Consider the following 17,141-nt stretch of genomic DNA (forward strand, 5'->3'; position numbering starts at 1 on the left):
TCTCCAGTCCATATTTGGCCAAATGTCTTCTGTCTTCAGGGAAGTATCAACATTTACTCCAAACTATTGTGGATCTGGAGGACCAGAAAAATACTCTTTGGAAAGTAATAAGTAATAAAAAATGTAAATAACTTAGATTTGATTCAGAACACTCTTACCAGGGTTCATTGCCTCAGAAAAAATGTTGACTATTATAGGGAACTGTGTGAAGGTGCTGTATAAAGTTTGATGAAAAAAAATACCAAGTCAATGCTATCTATTTACAACAAACACAAATAGCTATAGCAATACTCAAAGTAATATGCTTTAATATATTTAGGACTTTAAATTGGATCTGAAACCCTTCTTTCAAAAGTAAAAAATCTGTTCAACAAGTCTTTATTTCAAGATTTCAAAAGATTGGCACTTCAGCAAATTTCAGCAGATTAATGAGGAAAAAAAAGATTCATTCAGGAAAAGTAAAATAGACAGTTTGGATAAAATGTTCTTCAGAGGGGCTAGAAATGCTATCATCTTTTCTTTTCTAGCTGTTTCAGTTCTCGTACCAGAAATTTCCAAGCGTCGAGGAATACGAATAGTCATATACGTTTGTCGGTCAGTGACATTAATTGGGTCTGTCCTCTATGCCAAATGTGAACTGACGGCATGGGGGAGATTCAAAAGAATTGCAAGGTCAGATTTTCCTCTCTGCATGTGAGAAACTGCATATGAAAAGCATATTCATAGACTAATATATAGTGAGAGCATATGAATAGTGGAAAATCTCTAGGTACATAATTAATGAAGGTTCATTGAGTAGAGGAATTAAGAGAATTAGGTCAAGTTAATCAGGAAAAGTTCTTAGGAAGTGATTTTAAAGCCAGATTTGAAAGGTAAGAGAGAGTTTAATGGGATGGTATGAGAAAATACCTCCCTTTTTGTCTGACCATCTCCCTTTGAGGATGATTATAACTTGGGGCTTGTCTTTCATTGTTGCACTGGTTAATGGTATGAATGAAGCCAGGCCTCATGGCACTGCAGATGCTGTTGTGCTAAGCTACAGAACAGGCAGGGGATGGGGTACTATTCTACGATCCCTCTCTTTGAGTGCCAGGTTTCAAGCCAACTTCAGATCAAATGAGGGTACAGATCCTTCTTAAGAAAACAAGAGGCAATTGAGGACAGGAAAGCATGCTGTGCTTTTTGAAACAAAAGAGTAGTTTAAGAGCAGAGACACCTTGTTGTCACAGGGAAAGGAAGGAGGGCCCTTGGAGGAGAGTGGTCCTCTATGGACCCCTGGGGGCGGTTGGTGAGGGCTTGATAGGGATCTAGGTGTTTCCTAGAGGTTTGGTGGAAGGGTGTGGCTGAATATCAGCTTCTACTCAGATAAGATGGTCACTTTTGTCAAGGACGGGGAAGGGGTAGAGATGGGGGGAGGGGAATGGGGAGGGGAATGGGGAGGGGATGGGAAAAAGTGATGAGTTCAAGTAGTTGAGACATGGTGGGCAACTGCTATGATTTAGGGGAGTGAGAATGCAGTAGGAACGAAGTGATTTATTTATTTATTTTTATTTATTTGGTTGTGCTGGGTCTCAGCGGAGAAGGCAATAGCAACTTCACTCCAGTACTCTTGCCTGGAAAATCCCATGGATGGAGGAGCCTGGTAGGCTGCAGTCCATGGGGTCGCCAAGAGTCGGGCATGACTGAGTGACTTCACTTTCACTTTTCACTTACCTGCTTTGGAGAAGGAAATGGCAACCCACTCCAGTGTTCTTGCCTGGAGAATCCCAGGGATGAGGGAACCTGGTGGGCTGCTGTCTATGGGGTCACATAGAGTTGGACACAACTGAAGTGATTTAGCAGCAGCAGCTGGGTGTCAGCTGTGACAGACGGGATCTTAGACCTTTGTTGTAGCATGTGGCATCTTTAGTTGCTGCATGTGGGATCTAGTTCCCTGACCAGGGATTGAACCTGGACCCTCTGCATTGGGAGCACAGAGTATTAGCCACTGGACTTCAGGGAAGTTTCCCAGTGATATATTCTGCTGAGGGAATGTGTGAAGATGTTACAGAGTTTTGAGCAACATTGACTCAGGCTCTGAAAACTGAGTTGATTTTCAGGTAGAAAAGCAGGGAGGGCACTTCAGATAATGGGAGAAGCTGGGCAGAAAGCATGACAGGGCAATGTGTCCAAAGAGGCTGCATCTGCACTAAGGAGGAAAGTCCCCTTCCTTTATCAGGGGAGATGGGGGAAATAGGGAGAGGAGGAAATTTTGGTCACCAGGCCTGTTAAAGCCAAGCAACATAACAACTCCATCTTCTAGTTCAGTGTGCCATTGGCAAAGTCCAGACAATGGCAGACTCTACCCATCCAACCACCTGAAGTCTTCAACAAATAAATTATAAGGAAAAGAGAAGAGTTTGGGTGGGGGGAGGTTTAAGGAGGCTTAAAGTAAATCTTTATCACTTGAGTGAAAAACTACACAGGAGCATAAGAAAGGCAGCAATAAAAATCAGAGTGGTAATTACTTCAGGAGGAAGGGAAGAGCTTACGATGGGGGCATATGATGGGGCAATGTTCTATTTATTGACCTGAATTGTAGTTATAGTATAAAAGTGTAGTTATAATATAAAAGTGTTTGCCATAATAATTTTCTTAAGCTGTATATTTGTTTGGTGAAATTGTCTGAATTTCTGAAGCAAAGTTTTAAAAATAAAGGAACGAGTGACACTTTTCCAAGAGTGAACTGACTTTTATGCAGAACTGGATATTACGTGCAGAAGAGATCTTGCTGACATCCACCCCAGCACCATCCTCAGTGAGGTAAGCTGGAATGTTGATGACAGGGAAGCCCAAACACACTGACGATGGCAAAGATCAGCTTGGCGTCACCCTGGCTGTTCAGAGCTTGGGAGCTGAAGGCACAATGAGCTCTATTTGTGAACTACCCGCTTCCACAACTCGCCTTTCCCACAGCAGCAGCTTATATATATATTAAAAAAAAAAAATGAATACAACACCCATGACCACAGGTTCCCCTAACCAGAAGGTCTCAGGTCTTTGCATTTTACTTTGCATGGGCAGGGGCTTCCCTGGTATTTCAGCTGCTAAAGAATCTGCTTGCAATTCAGGAGACCCCGGTTTGATTCTTGGGTCATGAAGATTCCGTGGAGAAGGGATAGACTACCCACTCCAGTATTCTTGGGCTTCCCTGATGTCTCAGTTGGTAAAATAATGTGTCCACAATATGGGAGACCTGGGTTCGAACCCTGGGTTGGGAAGATCCCATGGAAGAATTATCCTTTTGGAGAAGGAAATGTCAACCCACTCCAGTATACTTGCCTGGGAAATCCCACGGACAGAGGGGCCTGGTGGGCTACAGTCCATGGGGTCACAAGAGTTGGATACGACTGAGCGACTAACCCACCACCACTTGCTTGGTTAGCTTAAATTTAGATTGCTTTGCTTAAAGTATATTAATTAACTCTTCAGTCTGCATTTTAAGATGAGGATCAATGTGGTTCTAGGGCAGAAAAAAAATGCATGAAAACTCCATGCCTTTCTCTCTTATCAATAATCTCTGCATTGTGCAGGTTGGGTGTTGAGTTTCAGATCACATCCCCCAGTTCCTCAGTTTCGCATGTTTGTTTTGGAGTAAGGAGTTAAACATCTCAAACTGTGGATTCCAGCGCTGAATGTACACGAGTACAGGCAGACTTTAAGCTGGGATAATAATAAAGCAGTAAGGAATATGGCTAAACAAATATGTTCCCAATCCCCTTTGTCTTCTTCAAACGGCTAATGCAGATGTCTCTGTCCTTATTAGCCAAGCACTTGGCTTCTCTGCCTGCCCTTCCCCTGGCACTGGTGGAAGCTGCATTTCTTGAACAGCACTTTCCCATGAAAAAGGCTGTCAGAATCTCTTAAATATAAACAAGGGAAAGTGACTAGGGACTATTTTTGTGTGTGTGATGCTTTGGGTACTGGTCCCTGTAGTAATTCTGGCTTGCTCATTGTAATGAGTGAGGTTTGGACCTTGCTGTCCTCATGTATATTAACTCTTCACACAAAGGCAGGGAGGATATGGTGTGAATAACAAATAGAGGATCAGATGCTCAGGTCAACAGGGCTTTTACAGATGAACACTGTTCAATGTCCTAGCCAAGGTCAACTGAAACTGGAATGCTACTTGGCAGAGGGAGAAGAGACTGAGAATGTGCTTTCACAGTTTGAAGGCGATTAACTATCAAGAGTTAACCAGCAAGTGTTAGCTATATTTATAAAAGAAACTTCACTTTTGAATAGCTTTCATGGTGATCACTTGCATGGAATTTGTGGAAGAGTCAAGTCTCAGCTTTCTACTACCCTTTTGGAATGGGTCATTCTATGTAGCTGAGCACTCTTTATAGCCAGAAATTTAATGAGGGTCAGAGAAGGTTGTGAGTACACATTTGGGGAGAACTGCAGCAGCCAGGGACACTCTGGGAGCTGGGCTTGTAGGGGGTGGGTAGAGCAGATGAACTCTGTCTCCTCTTTACAGGCTGAGGACACAGTTATTAGCCAAGAACAGAGATGAAGCTAAGGGAGGAATAGAAGTAGCTGAACGGTGCTTGACATAGATGACTTCCAACTTGGCAACAATTCTCTGAGTTGGATACAAAGGAGGAAAAGTAGGGAGTTAGGTAACTTGCTTGAGCTAGTGAATGGTGCAGGTATGTCTGAGTACAGATCCCTTATGCTGAGATGTCTCTGGAAAGAATGAGATGAAGATTGACTACTTTTTTTCTGTCTGCTCAGCATCTTTGGCCTCTGGAGATGGTCTGTCAATCATGTAGCCTTCCCTTTCCCATGGCGTGGATGATGAGAGGGAGTAGCAGGGTTTGGGCTGGCCAATCAGATTGCTCAATATCCCTGGGCTTAGTGAACTGTGTGGGAGTGCATATGAACCAAGGGGGCCAGGGTATTTACTTAGATCGATACAGATGCTGGCAAGAGGAGTTCTCTTTCTTCTTGCTGGGACTGGAAGCCAAAAGACGGTACAAACCTGGAGCTAACTGGGACATGTTTCCCACCATTTGGGGTCTGTTTGAGGCTGAAGTCATTGTGATTGTATAATTTGGGGGCACTTTAACATAAGGGAAACGTCTTTTTTTGTTTTCTTGAGCTATTTTGATTTGGATCTGTACTATTGACTGTGTATTTTGATTAATACCAGTTGCCCACATTTATCTTGGAGTTAAAACTGATAGTGCCTCTGGGAAGTGTACAGTTGCTAATCAAAAGCTAATGTGACATTTTGAAAGATAAGAACATCTGTTTCTAATAGGGATGGCCTAATACTGGTTATTCAAGTTTTCTTAACAGGAAACCAATTATATATTGTATGTGAGTCAAAAATGACAACTTCCTTTAGGTTTGTCTAAGTTCCATAATAACTTATTCTGATATATAACTAGGGTGTTCTGTCTGGGAAATACCTAAAGTTTGTAAAAAGGTGAGCTGAGTTAAAGGAAAATAATTAAAATATGATCAGTGTAGAGCAATATTGAACCGGATTTTTCAGAGTCTGAGAAAAAGGGAAAATGAAGACGCTTTAGATCTTAAACTGCAGTCCCAAACAGCATACTTCTTTCTGATAAGTTATGAGAATGTCACTGTCTGAAATTACTCATTGAAGATAGGTACCGACAGACATCTGGGAAAACCATCTCAGCAGCAGCCCACATAGGAAATGATCTGTTAGGGCTACAGCTAAGAATTGGGTATTTCTGAATTTCAGAAAGAGGATTTAGGTGATGACCTTACAAGGAAGCCATCAATGTAAGCACGACTACTGTAGTGTATAGATATGCTATAATCTTCCAAACAGGGAGGTATAAAGACAAGTCTTAACAATTCAATACAGAATATTTCAAAATGAAGGTTGTTGAGTACTAATCCAGACTTGTACCTGGAATGAAGATACTACCTAAGCCTGAAATCCCAGGTTCCCATGACTGGCTTAATACACCTCTTTAGACCCCTCAGGATCCACTAAGCTGCTACTTCATGTTTCTTTGGCTTTATAAGATAATTGCATTAACTGGTGTTTGAGATAGTTCCACTTTCAGGTAAAGAGTTATTACTTCCCCTTTTTTTCTGAGACGATATTTCTGAAAGGATCCTTGAAAGTGTCTTCTAGTTCTTGTCTCAAAGATTGTGATTCCTATTGCACACAGGGATCAAACCCTCCTTCCAACCCTGACACAAAAATTTAATGTGACAGATGTATTTGGTCCCAGACACATTTGCAAAGCCCTATTATCCTCTGAGGGCTAACTGGCTTACTTCCCCAAGCTCTCTGCTCTAACCTCTCCTACCCTCCTTCACAGCACAGCATCGAGCAACTCATTAGTACATTAGCAAAAACATTTGTGCATTTACATGTACAGGTAGTCTGTCTTAAATATGAAGATAAATGGCAGCAAGATAGGCAAATATTTGCCTTTTTAGAGTTTATATCCTATGAACAACATACATGCAAATACAGGTTGGCAGGGGAAAACCTCTCAACTAATTGTCCCAACCCACTCCATAAATAGACTTCTCTGTATCCACATACACCTTTTTCCACATCTTAGTGGAGAAGCTGTCTCATTACCCATTCAAGACTAACCTTGATACCTGAGACATTTCCCATCCTTGACTCCTTGTGGCATTTTCTTCTTTAATCAATTCCTTACTCGTGAATCTTGGCCTTTTCCATTTTTGTTATCTAGTTTCCCTTTGCATATAAATAAAAGCCAAACATAGGGTAATCAGATGGTGATTGCATGAAAGCAAATACACCTATACAAATCACAGAATAGTAATGCATTTTTTGTTGCTTGTACATTATTAGTTAATCAGTTTCCTAGCATGCTTCTTGAACTGAAGAAAATTAAACTCTTGGCAAACAGTGATCCCACAAAGATACTACCAACTGGTGAAATATTTTTGAAATAATTAGCTCTTCCCATCTGTCTTAGTTCAGGCTGCTATTACAAAATACCATAGATTGGATGGTTTAAGCAACACATACTTATTTCTCACAACTCTGGAGGCTAGCAGAGATGCCATAAGATTCAGGGTCTGATGAAGGCCCTTTTCCTGGTTTGCAGATGGCTGCCTTTTTGTTATATTGTCACATGGTGGCGAGGGGAAGGAGGTTAGATGGTACTCTGGTCTCTTCCTGTAAGGGATCTAATCCCATCATTAAGACTCCACCCTCATGACCTCAGTTCGGCTCAGGCATGTCCATCTCTTTGCAACCCCATGGACTGCAGCATGCCAGGCTTCCCTGTCTATCACCAACTACCAGAGCTTGCTCAACTCATATCCATCGAGTCAGTGATGTCAGCCAACCAACCATCTCATCCTTTGTCATCCCCTTCTCCTCCTGCCTTCAATTTTTCCCAGTATCAGGGTCTTTTCCAATGAGTCAGGTGGTCAAAGTATTGGAGTTTCAGCTTCAGCATCAGTCCTTCCAATGAATATTCAGGACTCATGACCTCATCTAGACCTAATTACCATTGAGGGCTAAGTTTGAATAGATGACTTTAGGGAAGGAGAGGAACACAACATTCCACTCACAGCACCAGCTCCTGGTTACTAGCTACTACTAAGTCACTTCAGTCGTGTCTGACTCTGTGCGACCCCACAGGCTCCCCTATCCCTGGGATTCTCTAGCCAAGAACACTAGAGTGGGTTGCCATTTCCTTTTCTGCCTAAATTTGTTTTGTACATATTAAGACCATATTGTTAGACGCCTAGTCTGCAGGGTGGGCCAGAAGTGGAGACTTCAGGAAGAGACAGTGATGTAGTTCATCTTCTGGAGAATTCATTCGTGTGCAGGCATCTTTTGCTCTATTCAATCCTTCAACTCATTGGATGAGACCTACCCACATTATAGTTTGCAATTTGCCTTACTCAAAGTCTGCCAGTTTAGAGTTAATCTCATCCAAAACCATCCCTGTAGAATCAACCACAATAATAATTGACAAAATATCTGGGCACTGTGGTCCAACCAAGGTGACACAATCTTAACCATCACAAATCCACCCCCTGGCAACTTGGCACTCACATTCATCTTAAACCATGCTTAATCTCTAAATAAAGATAGTTATAAGGTCATACTTATGCCTAACGTGATACAACTATCCTATATCCAATAGAAAATACACTAACTCTCCTCTCAGAAAAGGATGTCAAATCCTTGGTAATTTTTACTTTTCTCCTTGATATCCTTTAACTGAAATACTATGATATGAAGTTAAAAATACTTAAATACTATGATATAAAGTAAATACATTTTATGTTATATGATAAGGGGGTAAGAGAGGGGGAGAAACAAATATATTTGCTATATATACATATACACACAAATATATTCATTGGAAGGACTGATGCTGATGCTGAAACTCTAGTACTTTGGCCACTGATGTGAAGAACTGACTCATTTGAAAACACCCTGACACTGGGAAAGATTGAAGGCAGGAGGAGAAGGGGATGACAGAGGATGAGATGGTTGAGTGGCATCACCAACTTGATGGACATGAGTTTGAGAAAGCTCTGGGAGTTGGTGATGGACAGGGAAGCCTAGCATGCTGCAGTCCATGGGGTCACAAAGAGTCGGACATGACTGAGGGACTGAACTGACTGATATTCAAAACAAAATAAAGAAGACAGATTCATGATAATTACAGTCCTTGTTTCTGTGACTGGTGTTGTGGTTGTAACTGGTGTTTATAACTATTGTCTTCCAGAACTCATCCTGTATTTCTTTTGCTCTCAGCAAGCATCTCATCTGCTCATGGTTCTTAGTCTGGTGGGGTGACCCAAACCTTCATTCCTGAAGGATCTCAGTCACTAGTAGTCCTTTTTGGATTGTGTCAATATAGTTTTCCATCAGTTTTAATCACAGGACATGGCAATACTAAGAGATGTCCGAAGGGATCTCCTGCATTCCAGACATCTTTCCTTACCTCCACCATGGCACAGCAGTCCAATTTCTCCTAGGTAGTCAGCATCACTCACCCCAGCCAGCACAGGGATTCCCTTCCTAAACTGTTGATTCAGAGACATAAGGAGCCCAGAGTGACTGGGTGGCAGCCCTAACTTCTAGCTCAGTGGAATCACTATTGTGTCTCCTGGTAGAAGCATTCTTCTATTAGGATCTAAAAACTCTAGGGCATCAGATCATAAGGTTGCAAAGAGAGGAAGCAAATAATTTGCTATTCAGTCACTAGAGGGTAATAGAAGTGTCCTTCTTGTTTCTACCCCTTGATCCCCTGACCCATAAATCCTGGCTGTAGGAGAGAAAGCACCATTTATTGGAGATGCGAAGCATAGACAGCCTCCTAGAGAACCTGTTCCAGTCCAAGATACCGCTGTCTAACTGGGGTTGTTACTGAGTCTTCAAAAGGCTGTCTCATTGTTTTATCAAGCCAGTTGCTTCAGGCTGGTGGGAACCATATCAAGACCAGTGAAGTCCATGAGTATGGGCCCATTGCTGTGCTTTATCTGCTATGGAGTGATTTACCAGTACCATGACAGTAGATGAGCCCATGGATGGTAGTTTTGACAGAAACAATGAATGCAGGGAAGACAAATCTGTATCCATAATAAGTGGCTCAACTTTTTTCCCCCTGGCACATGCTCTCCTGTCACTTCTTTCTAAAACTGTGTATAATCATAAACATAGCTGACTGACTTGTTGCAGGTACCAGAAATAAACTAGAACTGTGGGAAGCTCATGAATGAATTAACAGTATTTAAAAACCAGGGAAAATGGAATAAATCTTTATATAACATCACTGAACCCACAAAAGTATTGAAGCATTTTTATGCCATAAATTGACCTGGGCTATCGAAATGCTTGAGTAAAACCTCTGCAAATATATACTCAGGGGCTTCCCTGGTGGCTCAGATGGTAAAGAATCTGCCTGCAATGCAGGAGACCAGGATTCAATCCCTGGATTGGGAAGATTCCCCTGGAGAAGGGAATGGCAACCCACTCCAGTATTCTTGCCTGGAAAATTGCATGGACAGAGAAGCTGAGTAGGCCATAAAGTCCATGAGGTCAGACAAAATTGGGCAAAACTGAGTGACTAACACTTTCACTTTCCCCTTGTACTAAACATAACCATCTTGGAAAAGGAAACATCAGTGGCCCATATTTTAAACTAAAACGCATACTACTTTTAGGAAAAAAGCAAAGTCATTTAAAGCAGGTAATTAAAATGCCATTTAAGCAATTACAATGGGTAACAGGATCATAAAATCATTAGCAAAGTAGAAACTTGCCACTGAAGCTCCCATATGATCTTACTGACTAGAAGATCAGGCTTCATAGACATCAGATAACTGAAGTCTCTAAGCTTCGTCAAGTCCTCGAGTTTCAGAGTTTTTTTTTTTTAAGAAGTACTAAAGCAAATAAAAGGAAAAGCTATGGTAAGAAAAATACGCCATGACCTGTGGTAAGAGCTGATCTAATCAAGGCTATGGTTTTTCCAGTGGTCATGTATGGATGTGACAGTTGGACTGTGAGGAAAGCTGAGCGCCGAAGAATTGATCCTTTTGAACTGTGGTGCTGGAGAAGACTCTTGAGAGTCCCTTGGACTGCACGGAGATCCAACCAGTCCATTCTAAAGGAAATCAATCCTGGGTGTTCATTGGAAGGATTGATGCTAAAGCTGAAACTCCAATACTTTGGCCACCTCATGCGACGAGCTGACTCACTGGAAAAGACTCTGATGCAGGGAAGGATTGAGGGCAGGAGGAGAAGGGGACGACAGAGAATGAGATGGCTGGATGGCATCACCAACTCGATGGACATGAGTTTGAGTGAACTCCGGGATTTGGTGATGGACAGGAAGGCCTGGCGTGCTGTGATTCATGGGGTCGCAAAGAGTCGGACACGACTGAGCGACTGAACTGAACTGAACTGAAAGCAAATAAAAGGAAAAGCTATGGTAAGAAAAATATGCCATGACCTGTGGTAAGAATTGATCTGAAGTTTTGGCATAAAAACTTGTTCTATATATATAAGCCAGGTAGGTCAAGTACCTGCTGAATACTTACACATGTTAGTGCTTTCCCAGCTACTCTGGGGAAGGACAAAAGAGATATTAAATGCTATGAGATGCTTCTGCCAAAGTGAGAAAACCTAGACATACTACAATTAGTGCCCAAGACAGTGGGTTTTACAAGAATTAACCATGCAGTGCCAACTATTAATATTAGCGATGGACATCAGGGATGAACTCACACCTGGAAATATTATATATTATTTGGTTATGATTTGGATGAAATCTTTTTATTATTCCAACCACTCAGTTGTTTGTGTTGCCTGGAATAAGAGCTTCCAGGTAAGCTTAGCACTCCTGTCCTGCTTCAACTATAAATTCCATGTGCCTGTGGGTGCTTCTTTCTCTGGCTCTAAGAACATACCTATAAGGCCCTGACCAGGCACCTCCTGGTCATACAAAGTGTGACAGGACAGGGTGGCTCATTCTGGGTGCAGCACTAAACTTGGGGGCCCTCCCTTATGGTGCTGTTCCCCAGCTCTGGACTCAGACGTCCCCGTGCCTACACCTTTCAGCTCATCCGTTCTGCCTCTTCTTCCTCCACATGGAGGAGGTTGGCCTCCTGCTTCCAATTCTGTCTCCTCCCCTTGATGGCCTCCATGGTGCCTCTGTCCCGAGATACCAGCAGGTCTTCTATGTCAGTGGGACTCTGAGTTCTAAACACCACTGACCCCCGAATCCACTAGATCCTGGATTATTGCACTGTGATAAGTGGCAGAGGAAGAAAATCTTTTCAGTGACTGTTCTCAGGGGCCCAGGGTTAGTGTTCGGCTCTGCTCTGCCTTCACCTGTGGCTTTTCTTCAGACTCCTGTCCTCAACTCACCTGTTTTTCACCCCAACATACATTCCCTGGACAACCTCATTCACCTCTGGATTCCACGTCTGTTTTCTCTGATGAACCCCCAGTTCCTCCTCCAGGTTTCTGAATATGGACTCCTCAGGGATCTCAGTTGTAATCCACAGAGCAGAAACGTGAATTATTAATATCAGAGAAATATTGTATATTAATAGCTCTCAGAATTGTTGGAAAGTTGAATAACAAGACTCAGAAAATGGACTGGGAGAAAGGAAAGCTAGAGTTACTCTGCCTCCCTTCTTAAAGTCACTGGTCATCAAATGCTATGGTTTTCACATTATAAATGTTTCTTAAATATATATCCTTTTAATTTAGTTTTCTTTTATTTTTTAAATTAATTTTTGATTGAAGGATGATTGCTTTTCAATGTTCTGTTGGTTTCTGACATACCTCAACATGCATCCGTCATAGGTAGACATATGTCCCTTCCCTCTTGAACCTTCCTCTTACCTCTTACCACATCCCACTCCTCCAGGTTGTCACAGAGCCCTGGTGTGAGCTCCTTGAGTCATACAGAAAAATCCCCCTGGCTATCTGTTTTACATATGGTAGTTTATGTGTTTCCATGCTGCTCTCTCATTCATCCCACCTTCTTCTCCTCCCACCCCCACCACTGTGTCTACAGCTCTGTTCTCCATGTCTGTGTCTCCATTCAGTTCAGTTCAATCACTCAGACTCTCCGCGACCCCATGAATCACAGCGCGCCAGGCCTCCCTGTCCATTACCAACTCCCGGAGTTCACTCAAACTCATGTCCATTGAGTCGGTGATGCCATCCAGCCATCTCATTCTCTGTCATCCCCTTCTCCTCCCGCCCCCAACCTTTCCCAGCATCACAGTCTTTTCCAGTGAGTCAGCTCGTCGCATGAGGTGGCCAAAGTATTGGAGTTTCAGCTTTAGCATCAGTCCTTCAATGAACACCCAGGACTGATTTCCCTTAGAATGGACTGGTTGGATCTCCTTGCAGTACAAGGGACTCTCAAGAGTCTTCTCCAACACCACAGTTCAAAAGCATCAATTCTTCAGTGCTCAGCTTTCTTCACAGTCCAACTCTCACATCCACACATGACCACGGGAAAAACCATTACTGCCCTGCAAAGAGGTTCATCAGTACCATCTTTCTAGAGTCCATATATATGTGTCAGTATACGATATTTACTTTTCTATTTCTGTCTTACTTCATTCTGTATAATAGCCTCTAGGTTCATCCACCTCATTAGAACTGACTCAAGTATATTGCTTTTTATGGCCAAGTAATATTCCATTGTCTGCTTCATTGACTATGCCAAAGCCTTTGACTGTGTGGATCACAATAAACTGGAAAATTCTGAAAGAGATGGGAATACCAGACCACCTGACCTGCCTCTTGAGAAACCTGTATGCAGGTCAGGAAGCAACAGTCAGAACTGGACATGGAACAACAGACTGGTTCCAAATAGGAAAAGGAGTACGTCAAGGCTGTATATTGTCACCCTGCTTATTTAACTTATATGCAGAGTACATCATGAGGAACGCTGGGCTGGAAGAAGCACAAGCTGTAATCAAGATTGCCGGGAGAAATATCAATAACTTCAGATATGCAGATGATACTACCCTTATGGCAGAAAGTGAAGAGGAACTCAAAAGCCTCCTGATGAAAGTGAAAGAGGAGAGTGAAAAGGTTGGCTTGAAGCTCAACATTCAGAAAACAAAGATCATGGCATCTGGTCCCATCACTTCATGGGAAATAGACGGAAAAACAGTGGAAACAGTGTCAGACTTTATTGTTTGGGGCTCCAAAATCACTGCAGATGCTGATTTCAGCCATGAAATTAAAAGACGCTTACTCCTTGGAAGGAAAGTTATGACCAACCTAGATAGTATATTAAAAAGCAGAGACATTACTTTGCCAACCAAGGTCCGTCTAGTCAAGGCTATGGTTTTTCCCGTGGTCATGTATGGATGTGAGAGTTGGACTGTGAAGAAAGCTGAGTGCCGAAGAATTGATGCTTTTGAACTGTGGTGTTGGAGAAGACTCTTGAGAGTCCCTTGGACTGCAAGGAGATCCAACCAGTCCATTCTAAAGGAGATCGATCCTGGGGGTTCATTGGAAGGACTGATGCTAAAACTGAAACTGCAATACTTTGGCCACCTCATGCGACGAGTTGACTCACTGGAAAAGACTGTGATGCTGGGAAAGGTTGGGGGCGGGAGGAGAAGGGGACAATGGAGAATGAGATAGCTGGATGGCATCACCGACTCAATGGACATGAGTTTGAGTGAACTCCGGGAGTTGGTGATGGACAGGGAGGCCTGGTGTGCTGTGATTCATGGGGTCGCAAAGAGTCGGACACAACTGAGCGACTGAACTGAACTGAATATTCCATTGTATATATGTACCATAGCTTCTTTATCCATTCATCTGTTGATGGACATCTAGGTTGCTTCCATGTCCTAGCTATTGTTAATAGTGCTGCAATGAACTTTGGGATGCTTGTGTCTTTTTCAATTATGGTTTCATCAAGCTATATGTCCAGTAGTGGGTTTATTGAACCATATGATAATTTTATTCCTAGTTTTTTAAGGACTTTCCATAACTGTACTCATAGTGGCAGCATCAATTTACATTCCCATCAACAGTGCAAGAGTGTTCCATTTCTCCACACTCTCTTCAGCATTTATTGTCTTTAGGTTTATTCTCCGTTCTGTTCCGTCGCTCAGTCGTGTCCGACTCTTTGCGACCCCGTGGACTGTAGCCTACCGGGCTTCTCCGTCCATGGGATTCTCCAGGCAAGAATACTGGAGTGGGTTACCGTTTCCTTCTCCAGGGGATCTTCCCGACCCAGGGATCGAACCCGGGTCTCCCGCATTGGAGGCAGACGCTTTAACCTCTGAGCCACCAGGGAAGCCTGCCCAGTATGAAATGATATCTCATTGTAGTTTTGATTTGCTTTTCTCTAATAGTAAGCAATGTTGAGCGTCTTTTCATGTATTTATTAGCCATCTGTATGTCTTCCTTGGAGAAATGGCTGTTTAGGTTACTCTGTCCCCTTTTTGATTGAGTTTTTTTTGTTTGTTTGTTTGTTTTTTTCTGGTATTGAGTTACATGAGTTGCTTGTATGTTTGGGAGATTAATCCTTTGTCAGTTATTTCATTTGCTATTATTTTCTCCCATCCTGAGGGTTGCTTTTTCACCTTGTTTATAGTTTCCTTTGCTGTGCAAAAGCTTTTGGGTTTAATTAAGGCCCACTTACTTATTTTTGTTTTCATTTACATTACTCTAGAAGGTGGGTCATAGAAGACCTTGTGTGATTTACGTCAGTGTTCTGCATATGTTTTCCCTTAAGAGTTTTTATAGTTTCTGGTCTTACATTTAGGTCTTTAATCCATTTTGAGTGTATCTTTATGTATGGTGTTAGGAAATATTCTAGTTTCATTCTTTTAGCTGCAGATGTCCAGCTTTCCCAGCACCACTATTGAAGAGACTATCTTTTTTCCATTGTATATTCTTGCCTCCTTTGTCAAAGATAAGGTGCCCATAGGTGTGTGGGTTTATCTCTGGGCTTTCCATCTTGTTCCATTGGTCTATATTTCTTTTTTTGTGCCAGTGACATAGTGGCTTGTTGACTCTAGCTTTGTAGTATAGTCTGAGGGTTGACTCCTCCAGCTCCATTCTTCTTTCTCAAGATTGCTTTGGCTATTTGGGGTGTTTTGTGTTTCTATATGAATTATGAAATTTTTTGTTCTAATTATGTGAAAAATGGCATTGGTAATTTGATAAGGATCACATTGGATCTGTCCATTGCATTTGGTAGAATAGTCATTTCCACAATATTGATTCTTTCAACCCAGGAACATGGAGTATCTCGCCATCTGTCTATGCTGTCTTTGATTTCTTTCATCAGTGTCCTATAGTTTTCTGTATACAGCCCTTTTGTCTCCTTTGTTCCTAGGTATTTTATTCGTTTTGTTACAATGGTAAATGAGATTGATTCCTTAATTTCTCTTTCTGATATTTCATTGTTAGTGTATAGGAATGCAAGTGATTTCTGTGTATTAGTTTTGAATCCTGTGACTTTACTAAATTCATTGATTAGCTCTAGTAATTTTCTGAAAGTATCTTTAGGGTTTTCTATGTATAGTAACACGTCATCTGCAAACATGATAGTTTTACTTCTTCTTTTCCAATTTAGAATTCATTTTATTTTGTTTTCTTCTCTGATTACCATAGCTAGGACTTCCAAAACTATTTTGAATAATAGTGAAGACAGTGGGCACCCATGTCTTATTCCTGATCTTATAGGAAATGTTTTCAGTTTTTCACCATTGAGAATAATGTTTGCTGTGGGTTTATCATATATGGCCTTTGAGGTAGGTTCCTTCTAAGCCCATTTCTGAAGGTGTTTTTTTTTTTCCCCATAAGTGGGTGCTGAATTTTGTCAAAAGATTTTTTTGCATCCATTGAGATTATCATATGGTTTTTAATCACATTGATTGATTTGCATGTATTGAAGAATACTTACATCCCCAGGATAAACCTGACTTGATCATGGTGTATGATCTTTTTAATGCGTTGTTAAATTCTGTTTGCTAGAATTTGTTGTGGTGTGTTTTTATGTTCATCAGTGATAGTAGCCTATAACTTCCTTTTTTGTGCTGTCTTTGTCTGGTTTTGGTGTCAGGGTGATGGTGGGCTCGTAGGATGAGTTTGGAAATGTTCCTTCCTCTGCAATTTTTTGGAAGAGTTTCAGAAGAATAGGCATTAGCTCTTTTCTAAATGTTTGATAGAATTCACCTATGAAGCCATCTGGACCTGGGCTTTTGTTTTTTGGGAGATTTTTTATGTTCTCTTAAAAATTTTTTTCAGACCCTTTCTTTTTCACTCCTTCTTCTGGGACCCCTATAATTTGAATGTTGGTATGTTTAGTATTGTCCCAGAGGTCTCTGAGACTATCCTTAACTCTTTTCATTCTTTTTCCTTTATTCCGCCCTTTAGCAGTTATTTCCACCATTCTGTCTTCCAGCTCACTTATCCGTTCCGCCTCAGTTATTCTGCTATTTTTTAACTTTAGCAATTGTGCACTACTAGAGTATTTTTAATTTCAGTAATTGTGTTGTTCATCTCTATCTAGTCTTTATTTTTTCTAGGTCCTTGTTAAATGTTTTAATTGATTCTTGCATTTTTCCATTCTGTTTTCGAGGTTTTTACCATCATTACTCTA

The sequence above is a fragment of the Moschus berezovskii genome, chromosome 18 (assembly GCF_049115385.1).
Source record: "Moschus berezovskii isolate FMDL1 chromosome 18, NW_MosBer_1.0, whole genome shotgun sequence".
In the NCBI taxonomy this organism is placed as follows: Eukaryota; Metazoa; Chordata; class Mammalia; order Artiodactyla; family Moschidae; genus Moschus; species Moschus berezovskii.